Below are 11,631 nucleotides of genomic sequence, written 5' to 3'. Positions count from 1 at the left end.
AATAGATATGTATATGTATACAAAACTCTGTCTTATAACTTTTGAATATTGAAGCTCCTTCATATTTTGAAATAGCAAAATAAGTTCAATCGCTTTACTGCACATTTTAAATATGAAATCAATTTATTTATTAGAAGGATCTTTGATTTCTAAATTTTACTGTACCTAGATAGGTAATTTTGACCACTTAATTATCTGAAAGTGAGCACATTTTCCAACTGGTAAGACCAAAATCAAGTTTCAGGTAACTTTGTCTTTTCTTTAATAGCTTGGTGTTCTGAGGTATTGAATTCCAAAGATTCTTTTCTAGCTTCCAGTTATGCACTCTTATCAGTATGTTTGTGTACTACAAATGATGATTTCAGTTTCTCAGACTAACATATTGGCCATCATTTTACCTTTCCAGTGCAGTGTTTCCCTTTTCTGGGAAGTCAGAGACAGCATGTGTTTATATGCACAGCAAGGCTGATGTGCACTGGATTTATGGCACAAAAATGGATATGCAGTGTCTCCAGTGACTCTACACCAGAGGTACATCAGATATACTGTGTCATCAAAACAGGATAAAGAGGTCCCTTACTCTGCTTTTTAAACACCTTAAAATTTGACCAGAGGTGCTTGTACCCATGGCAGGAAGTGTAAAGCTGTAATTACTAAAGCAAAATACAAAAAAGCAGCATATGTGGCAAATGACATCTGAAAACCATATGTTCAGATTCAAACTTAGACTCAGGGCTTGTTTGGGTGTTTTGCTGTGTTTTGTTTTACTGGGTTTTCTTATGGTTTTGGTTTGTTTTGGGTTTTTTTTGGTTTTTTTTTTTTGTTTGTTTTTTTTTTTGTTTGTTTGTTTTTTGTCATTTAGACTCTTGTCTAAATGGGATTGACTTAATAGAGACAAATAAAATCCTACCTAAAATGTTTGTGGTTGTATCTCTATAATATTGGTGGCCACTCCTAAAAATAGGCATGATTTAAAAAATTTACATATTTTTGGGTGTTCACTAAAGGCTGAGGGAGAAAAGACAGATATCCAGAGTAGGCAATGCTCTGTCACAACAAGAAATACTCTTTATTTTATTTATTTTGTCTCAGTAGGAAAAAGATTTGGAGCAAGAGGAGTTTTTGTAAGATAGCTCTCAAATCACCGTCTGAGGATGGGGGTGTCATTTGCTGTTTACCAACATTTTTCACTTTGTATATCATGACTCTCAACTTGTATTAAAGTTAGTCTCAAATCACATTGGTCTGCTGGCATATTACGGTGCAAAATTAATTTCTCAGAGTATCTCATTTCAGCTATCATGTAACATTCTACTTACCTACTGATCTTTTTAACTTTTGGGTCTCTGCACTTCTTCCTCTATCATGGTTTTGTTGCCACCTATTACAGCTGCAATAACACAGTTTACTGCTAGTACTTTGTTATCTTCAGTAACAGATGATATGCCTTGCAGAAACATTATGTTCTTTCAGTAGTTTCTCTATATCTTTTAATTTATATCTCCTTCATCTTTTACTATACATATTTTTTAAAACAGTAGATATGCTACATGACTTGAAATTTGATTTGGATAAGCACTTCAAGACTTTAAAAAATGCTTAATAAATAGATAAAAATGTAAATAATTAATAAAATCTTGAATATGTCTGCATGTCAGTAGAAATATTCCCATTATCCTTAAAATATGGTTTCTGAACCACAAATAAGCTGTCATATGACAAGAAAATAGGCAGAAAAAAAGCTGGTGGAAAAACTGGTGAATAAAAATTCAAGATGAATTATAGGAGAACATTTAAAAAGATTATTAAATGCCTTAACTATGGACTCTTACAGTTATTCTTAAAAGACAAGCAATTTCTGGATTTCTAGTTCTGCACAGGGGGTGGGGGTGGCGAAGAGCAGACTTTAGTTCATCTGACAACAACAGTGTTTTCAAACCCTAACAGGAAAAAAAAAAACAACTTCCCAAATTACATTAAATCCTATTCCTTGGATGTCCTTTTATGAAACATGGTCAAAAAAGTACCAAATACAAAGACTGGACTGCTTTTTGGCCAGGTATGAGGAATTGAAAATGTTTCCTACTGGAGTCCATGTATTACACTTATCACCAATTATCAAAAATAAAAAGGGAAAACTTTCCAAGTATTTTTTAAAAGCAATGTATTTTCTTCAAACCTAACTAGTTAATTTTCACTAACTCTCTTGTTATTGCCTGTATGCAGCACAGATGACTCAAAAGGGTGCTTAATTTATATCCAATGAACATTTTACCACAGTGTCTTTTTATAAGGAGAGATGAAAACCAGCTGTGGATGGGTAGGAGAATCTTTTCTGATAGAAACTAGGGCAATTATTGTCAGGAAGTAAGTAGTTGTAAAATCTTTTAGGGCTACTCTGGTTTAGTTTTTGAAGAAAACTTTTTTTCTGTTTTGCAGAGGGAAAGAGATAAAAAAATTTGAGGACTCTCCTGTAACTACATCATTACTACAAAGTAAATGGACTTTTTTTCTGCTGGATGGTAAACTTATGTTGAGAACAGTCATAGCCAGCAAGAAAAGTCTTGAGATCAACTCTCATATCTCATCTCATCTTGTCTCAGTCTCTGCAGAGTGAAATTAGCACATTCTAACCAGTTCTCATCATGGTACAGGTAATGTGAATTAGGTTGAAATTGCAAAATTTTGTCACATGCAACATTTTGCATGTTCATTTTTCTTCTCTAACTGACTTTCTAATCCTTAAAGCACAGCAGAACAAATGTGTGGCTGCCAGGTAACCAGACTAGTTAACCAAGCCTGCCTTGGTTCAAGAAGTGTTTGGACAGCTCTCCGAGAGACAGGGTGTGTGATTCTTGGGGCTCTTCTGTGCAGGGCCAGGAGCTGGACTTTGATGGTCCTTATGGGTCCCTTCCAGCTCAGGATATTCCATGAGTTTCGTCTAGGGTTTGATGAGTATTGAGTATCTCCTCTTATAGAGCCCACAGTGCAGGATGCAGTGATTGCACTGTAAGTTTCACAACATTTCAAAATAGGCCAATAATGTTACTTCTCACATGATGTTGGACAATGCAACTACTTTAGAAAATACCTTAGTGGTTTCATAGAACCAAAAGACTTGTGAAAACACCATTAAGACAAAACAGATGAACAATTTTTTAAAATTAAGCACCAATCCTATCACCATTTGGTTTTATTGGTATAGGAGCAAGTATATTCAAAATTAGCTATTCCTGATGAATTTTTGTACTATGAAATTTTACACTGATTTGAATGAAGTACTATTAATATTCCTATTTAATAAAATCTAGGATGAAAAATATCTCATGAGGGATTTTGTAATATGTCTCAGTCATTCATTGTGTGATACAATTATGAAAATTCAAAGTAAGTTTCAAAGTAAGAATTTGCAAAAAACAACAGAAAAATAGCATTAGTAAATTTTTTTCCAGAGATGAGGAATTCATAGCCATTAAGTTTATCACTTTAAGTCACACACACACACACACACACACACACACATAAAGAACTGAGAAATAATTTTATTTCCTTGTGGATTAAAACGTTATTCATAAAAATTTATGAGACACACAATTTGTATGAAAATTATGTGACTGAGACAGGAAAGGACAATTTAAAACAAATGAGTTGGAATAAACAGCTTTTATAGAACCTCAGAAAGGTGTAGGTTGGGAGGACCACTGGAGGTTATCTAGTGCCAGGCAGCTCAAGCAGGGCCACCCAGAGCTGCTTGCCCAGGACCACATCCCCATGGCCTTCGAGCAGCTCCAAGGAGAAAGAGCCCACAACTTCCTTGAGCAACTCAGTCATCCCCACAGTTCAAAAGTGTTCCCTGCTCAGAGGGACTCTCCCTCAGCCTGTGCTCAATGCCTCTTGTTCTGTCACAGGGCACCGCTGAAAAATGGCTCTGTCTGCTTTGCACTTTTCAGCCAGGTATTTATAGACACTGATAAGATCCCAAAAGAAATTAGATAAATTACATGAGAAAAATGATATAGTAATTAAATAGATAAACACATATCAATTTCTGCTGCATTGAAGATAAGTTTATGGACTAATTTAATGTTTTTATTTTGTTCTGAAAACTTCCCAGAATATTCTGTTGCTTCTAACACTTTTAAATGTCCTTCTCCCAAGCTTATAAAATGTGGATTACATTGACAAATCTAGTGTCAACAAAGCAGGTTTTGAGGTATATTTCTCAACAGAGCATCAAGAAAAGACACTATGCAATTGATGAAGTAGAATGGTCATGTATCATAAAACCTGTTCATCTGTAATGCTTCTTACCTTAGCACCCCTGGAAAGAGACTGAAGTCATTATACTGAGGCTTTTGTACACTGGTGAGTACATAGCCTTTCTGAAATCAAGAGTGTCACTTCTGTATTCATTTAGCTCTTTTGTTGGACCTTTAAAAAGTGATTTTAATGGCTCTTTGAAGACTAAAAAGGAATAAAACTGGTAAAAAATGTACATTTTAAAACATTTAAATGGGTCATACACTGAGCAAACTGTTCCTAAGTGAATTATGAATTTAGCAAATTTTCCTTTCTCCCAAGCCCACGTAGATTCTGTCAGGAATATCCATGAATAGACTTTAAGTAGTTCATTATTTTTAATTTAATTTCAATACTTACAAGGGTGTCATGTTCATATATCATCAGACTGCTGCAAATTTACAGGCTGCTTGGAATATAGAATCCTTTTCCATCTCTGAGAGATTAAGACATGTTTTGTTCTTTGAAACTAGTCTGCCTTGGCCCCTGGAAAATCATCGTTTTAGGGGCCCATGTGTAAGGAAAGCTCATCTAGAAGTCAAAAGCCTTAGTTTGTCTACTTTGACTATTTAAAGCCTATCTTAAATATCTATGGGATATCCAGATACACTCAAAAAAATTCTAACTTATTGTTGTCTTGGGCTTTTGTTGAAGAACTCTTCTTGATTAGGCGCTCTTCCCCTTTTTTGTTCCCTTCTATCCATGTCTTTTATTCACTTCAAGGTCTGTGAAGAATTAATTGGGACATTTTTTGTCACTGTGGCACAGACACTGTAGCCAAAATCAGTTTTTTGTCCTCCTTTAATGGCTCCCAGCTTCTTACAAAACAGATACAAGATTCTAATCTTATCCCTTTATCTATCTGCAATTCTGATCAGTGGTTATTTGTTTCTTCCCTAAGGTATCATTCGTCCTGTTAGTATTCCTAAAACATGAATGAAAGAAGAATAAAGGTTAAAGAGCTTTCAGGATGGCTGCAAAAGGCAAGCTCTTGCCCACATCTAGCTATGCATCAGATTATTAAAGAACTTGCTCTCCATTGGTATTTGTACTCAGATACAAAACCCTTCCCTCAGTAGAATTTCTACTGAGCAATTACTCGGAGCAGCAAATGCCATTAATGTAAAACTGTGGTTCTCAACTGCAGAGCTCATCTAAGTCAGCTGGTGATCAAAGTAAGATGGTGAGATCAAAAAAGGGCCTACAAGGATTTTACAGGGATTCTCAAGAAAAAAAATCCCTTACATGTTATTATTTCTCATAATGATTGTGTATTGTCAAAGTGTAACAGCTTCTTGAAAGGCAATGTTCTCCCCTTTAGCACCTTTCTTTAAAAACAAAACAAAGAAATTATGGGGGCAGGGGAAAAGCCAGCAAGAAGTTGTGAGATCTGTTTTGTGGCAAAGTACATTGTTGGATAAACCCCTGTGCATGTGGTATTGTTACAGTGCCTATTATTTGTTCTGTAGAAACTAGCAGCGCTGTATTTACGAAATATATAGTTATGGACTTTGGAACATTTATTTGCTTGGATGTCCATAATGGGTCTGAATAAACTGCTGTGTAAGCACCCATTCAAGCGTTTTAAAAAAATGCATATTATTTACTTCATTGACCATACACAAAACCATGATGGAAGCACTATTGTTTAGCCAATACTGTTTTGAGGCCATGCCAGACTAATAAGTGAATAGGCATTCATAAGTGTTTCTAAAACATATATCATTTACCTGGTATTAGGAGTGTAGCTTTTCAGAAGTGCTCTAAAGTGTACATTACTAATGTATTTTCCCAATAGTGATTATAGTTAAACACTTGGGATTTTTTTTATCTTTAAGAAAAAGTACCTCTGAAAGTGCCTTGAAAATTTTTAAAGCTTTACTGTGAATACAAAAATAGGAACTGCTGTATCCAATAAGATGAATGTTGTTGTTATTACTATTAAGAGCAGTAGTACAGTAGTGTTTAGAGGCTGCAGGTGATATTAGGGTCCACTCTGGTATGCACTGTGCAAATATGCAGTTGCAGTACTTGCAGTTTCTGAACTGATCTTTACAAATACCATTTAGTTAACTGACTTTCCTACCATGAAAAGGTTTAGTCTATCTATCTGCTTATATTCACAATAGAAAATACAATAATTCTTAAACATTTTTAAGAATCTGTTTAGCACACCCTAGCTTAATCTCTGATGTAGGTTTTCATTATTAATTTCGCAGTAATATATGTAAAGATGAGCATAATTTCTCCTCAAGAAATTAGTCTTACCCTGAAGAAGAAAAAAAATAATTGCAGTATATTCATATTCTGACATACTAAAATAGCTTCATATTTACTGAAATTAATTAAGTGTTGATCAGATGGTGGCATTTTCTCATGTTTTCTTATCACTAGAACCTTCAATCTAAATGGTTTTTTTACTCCGGCCCAATGTAAGCATACTGGAATATTGTTGTTTGTACTTACAAGTGTCTTCAATAAGTAGTTCTTAAGTAATTCTTCAATAAGTAACTCTGGCAATCCCATCACAAATCTTTTCTTTTTATCTAATCACAATTTTTCCTGTTGCACTTCAGCTTTTGTTTTTATTAGTCACATCAGAAAATCTTTTTTCTTTGGCATCACACTTCAGAATATAAGAAAAATTATCTATGCTCTGCAGCTACACCTAAACCATATAACTTATACTTTCCATTCAAAATCTCCAGCTGGCCATTTTGTTTGGAGAATACTTCATAACATTCATCCAACATTTTCAAGATAAAATCTTTCACATTATTGCTCTGCTTCTTTGATTCTATAATTGCCTTCTACAAATTTTACCCTTTTTATCTAAAGACAGTTGTAAGTACACCAGACTCAAATACATTTCACTTTGTAAGGGTATGTACTGGGTGTGTGTGCAGCTTGTGTCAGTTCTGGTAACGATATGCAGCCACAGGTTATCCATTTTAAAGTGATACAGGTTTCTTTTGTGTTCATCACATTTTCTTTAAGAATATATACCTTTCAGTGTTTGACCGTTATGTTGCAATCACAGCAGAAAAACAGAACAAAAATATTGCCAATGGATTCATAGCTGATTAAACAGAAAACTTATTTTTGCTTAGTCATTTTTGCTAAAGGTGGAGCTGTAGATGTAGGTAGAACTTTTCTGTGAAGCTCCAATTTTGTATTTTTGGTTTCTCTAGGCTGCTGATTCTTGACAGGGAATGTTTTGAACCAGTGTTCCATATTTAAGCAGAGGTGATTATGCATAAGAGCTGTCAATTATTGCAGGTACTTTTCTGAGTATATAGACAGTGCCTTTCTTTTGGACTAGTACTCCTTTAATGTTTAAGCCATTACACAGGTAAAGGTGTGATCACCTTCATGCCACCTCTAATGAGTGCTGCAAACTTTTACATTTTCCCTTCTGCTCTGACATCTCATCCTGGAGACTAAGGAGACTAGGGTCTTCAAAAGCACCTACCTTCTGACCATGGTCTGCACTTCATATGACTTGTCATTTCTTTGTTTTCTAATTGTTTTGCAGAGGAATCCATTGCAGTAGTTTATAATTCATGGAAGGCAGTAAAGTATATATAGAAGGATGGCAAATATGGTACTGTTATAGCTTAAAATGCATGGATCTTTATTTGAATGTTTTGTTTATTAGTCATCACTGCAAATTGCTGCAGAAATCATAAACTAAACAAACAGATACAGGTATATCAAGTAATTAATTTTCATTCTTACTGTTAAATGACTGCTTATTCATGCCAAACAGTTTATTTATTTAGTGCAATTCCAGAATAAAATATCAAGAGAAATATCAGCTACCTTAGATTAATTTACTCTGGATTTCTGCATCAGATTGGAAAATATTTAGTTTTCAAGTATAAAAACACATATAACTTTGTTTTATACGGACAGTATTTGATTAAGACAGTTACTGATTTATGTCTTTACTTTTCCAATAATAAGAACTTCTAAAGGTGAAAAATTGTAACCATAAACCTGCTCGATTGGGCAAATATTTTTTTTCTTAAAGGTTGTTGGTCTAGAAGTAAATTTGTTAATTATCCTTGGGAATGGTGAACTTGCCTTATGGGAGGCTTGAGTGATGGCAGAGAGCTTATTGGGGGTGTCTTGAGAGCCACTTCCTTGACTTCTCCTGTCTCTCTCCAAAGACATCTTGGCAGTGATGAAATACTGGCAGTTTGTGATGATAGTCTTATGAAATGAAGTTATAGTACACACAGTATGGTTCCTTAGTGTTTTGTTGCTAAGTAGTGCTTGTGCATGTTTAATCCCTTCCTTGAAATTTCCAAAATAGAAAATAGACACCTGGAGGGAAGGAAAACTATTCATCTCCGACCTGAAATATGTTTTCTTACATTGCTAAATAAAGGACTACACAAATTCCCTTATTTACACACCCACATTATGCCAACGTACATGTTAACCTTTACAGTTGGCAGAAATTGGGAGACTGGCTGCCAGTTTCTGTTTTGTATAGATTGATGTAATCAAGCATGGCATTGCAGTATGAAATATGTAACAAATGATGTTAGAGTATATCTCACAAACCTGCAGTGAGCATGAAAGGCGTGTTTTAGAAAGACAGCAAAGGGCTTAGCTTACACCTTGCTTTGTCTTATGTACTGGGGAAGAATGTGAACAAGCAATTTCTGTAGTGGCACAAGCGTCTGCAAATGACATCTGCAGATAAATAAAAATATTATAGAGGAAGAATCCCTACAAGGGGGAGAATTAGTTATTTTGATGTCACATATGTAGATAGGTATTATACCAGTAGAACTAAAGCAGTAATGATGTTCTGCCCCTGCTGGAACCAGTGGGACAAAATTCCACTCAAATGTCTTTAATGGGATGCAGTCCGAAAGACAATTTTCCTCAAGACACTTTATATCCATTCTAGTATTCTTGCTGCCAGCAAAACAGCTTTACTCCACAGTGCAGATAACTTTTCAGATCTGTCCTTAACACAAGACATTTGAGACAGCCTCTGTTGCTAACCTGCTGTAGTGGTGCTAAATTCCAGAGGAAAAGACTCAGCAATCAGTTTAACAAGGTGCTGGCATAAGCACAGTTTCCAGTGCAAAGTAGAAGGAAAGAGAACAGATAATCTTTGAAAGAACAAAACTGTAGAAAATGGCTTAGAAAGATGGCTTTGCACTACTTAATTTCCTTTTGTTACTGGATAGTATTTTTTCAGTATAGGAGAAGAGCTAAGACAAAAATTTGGAAGAGATGTGCATTACTACCCAACTGAAAGGAGAAAATAAAGCCAAGATTGTTACTTGGGGAAAAAAATAAATTATCCTCTCTACACTGACAATGGCTGTATGAGAAGCTTTGGAGACCATCAGCTATCAGCTCTGATAGTCTAAAGTTGTCCATCCAAAATGTTTTCTCAGAAACCAGATTTTCAAATCTGAGACATTTAGGAAAGTGAGGAAGCTGAGACTTAAGAAAATTTGTATTTAAATGTGGTCTAATTTGAAAAATTGGTCTACTTATTCTTTTTCATATTTTACTGTTTTCTAACAGTGCAAGAGGAACTTCAAGAATGTGTTTCACACAGTGAAGTTGTGCTTCCAGGAAATGTTGTTCCTTGTATGATAATTTATAAGGATGTAAAAGTGAACTTTACATTTAAAGGTCAGTTTTCTTCTCACTGTCATTCAAAATGGCCACTGTGTGAATAGTAAGACTTAAATTTGAGTTGTCTATTATTTCCCATTCAGCTTGTGGCACCATTGCTCTCAGAGGTTTAGGTTTTTAATTTTTTGGCATTTCTAAAATAGCCGTGTTCTGTGACTTGTTCTTGTTTCAGGAAAAGACTGATGCTGTTCTCCCCCTAAGCTGTTTAGTGCAGCATGAGCCTGGAGGAGCAAGCAGAAGACAACAAGCTTTTGCAATCCATTTTAGAGAGTAGTTGAAATATATTCCCTGAAATTGGCAGCTATGTGCCGGCCCCTTCCATCTGCAGGCACTGGTACAGTTGGCAGTTTCCACCCTGCAAAATCAATCATGCCCCTTCCAGATTAAAGACCTAAATAATGTTCATGCATTTTAAGAGCATTTTTTAATTTCCTGATATTTATAACAACACTTGGGGAAACTTGACACCGAAATCTGTTTCCCAACTGCATTTGTTTTTCCCTCATGTGTGCACACTGATTCGCTATTGCAAGATTGCTCATCAGTGCTGGGCTTTTTTTGTTTTGGGGTTTTGCTTAGTTTTAAGATGAAGGATTAAAGCACTCATTGTGAAAACAAATATATATATATATATAAGATTAGTTTTAGGAAGCACTGAATCAGTGCTAATGATTTCTTTCAGCTTTCCAATACCATGTTTTCAAAAGTGCCTTAAAATGCTAACTCTAGCTCTTCTTTTGTTACACACAGCGAGTGAAAAATGAAACTGAAGAAGGAGGTTTTGTGCTGACCTTAGACCAGACATCTGCCAGAGGAGTCACCTAGTACAAGCTCCAACCCCATGCACATAGTTGAAAATGCTTTGGAAAGAAAAGTGATAAATTGGTTCTGGGCCACTGGATGATTTTCCTCATTGTGATGATCTGCTAGGTGTACTTTGCATCAGCAGGGTTGTGCAGGATGTTGGGATCTGGTCAGCCTCTTCAAGAGAGGAAAAACTTGTATACCTGAAAAAAGCTTGTAAGATTTTTCAACTAATGGAGAAATGTAAGCAATTTCAACTAATGGAGAAATTTTAGGATTTAGATCTTCACTGGAAGTTCTTCTTTATGCATTGATATTCAGCAAATATGTGACAAATATTTGAGTTAATACCCTGATTTATGTAATTTCTACAGAAATTAATTTGAAATATCAATTGCAAGATTACTTACCCACCTGCTGTCTTACTGCTTGAGAATAATGTTTATGTTCCCTTTGGTCAGATTCTTCCCTCTCTGGAGAGAACATGTTGTAACTTCCAGGTTGATTATCAATTAAACTGGAACTAAAGAGCATTTCTTGCATTTATAATTGGCCTTCTTGTGTTGATTTTTGCATATTTTCACCCCAACTTTAATCCCTAGGCTACTTTTGGTACTTGGCAGCAGTGCCTTATCACCTATGCACTGCATACTCAGTCCCATTCCATGTGGAATAAATTCTCATGTTTCCTTCAACGCCAAGTTCTGTTAAGTGATGGTGCATTTGGTTGCTCAAAATAAGCAATTTCTTTCTAGCTGGATGTGTGGTTCAGGTAAGAAGTAAGTAGAAGTGAATCTGGATGATCTGTGTAACTAACTTGGTTAGCTTAATTTAAAGAAAATTGGTTTGTTTCCTTTG

General features: G+C 35.3%; 1 long non-coding RNA gene across 1 annotated transcript; it reads left to right on the top strand.

The window, feature by feature from the left end:
- The first annotated feature begins 401 nt into the window (after positions 1-401).
- On the top strand, positions 402-11,306 carry LOC135448661 (uncharacterized). The gene is made up of 4 exons (XR_010440549.1): positions 402-531; positions 2,440-2,654; positions 9,856-9,966; positions 10,720-11,306. It is a non-coding gene; the product is annotated as an uncharacterized LOC135448661 (long non-coding RNA).
- Positions 11,307-11,631: the final 325 nt, after the last annotated feature.

Source organism: Zonotrichia leucophrys, chromosome 5, assembly GCF_028769735.1.
Source record: "Zonotrichia leucophrys gambelii isolate GWCS_2022_RI chromosome 5, RI_Zleu_2.0, whole genome shotgun sequence".
NCBI lineage: Eukaryota > Metazoa > Chordata > Aves > Passeriformes > Passerellidae > Zonotrichia > Zonotrichia leucophrys.
The sequence above is the reverse complement of the archived record's forward strand: the minus strand, read 5'-3'. Positions and strand labels throughout refer to the sequence as shown.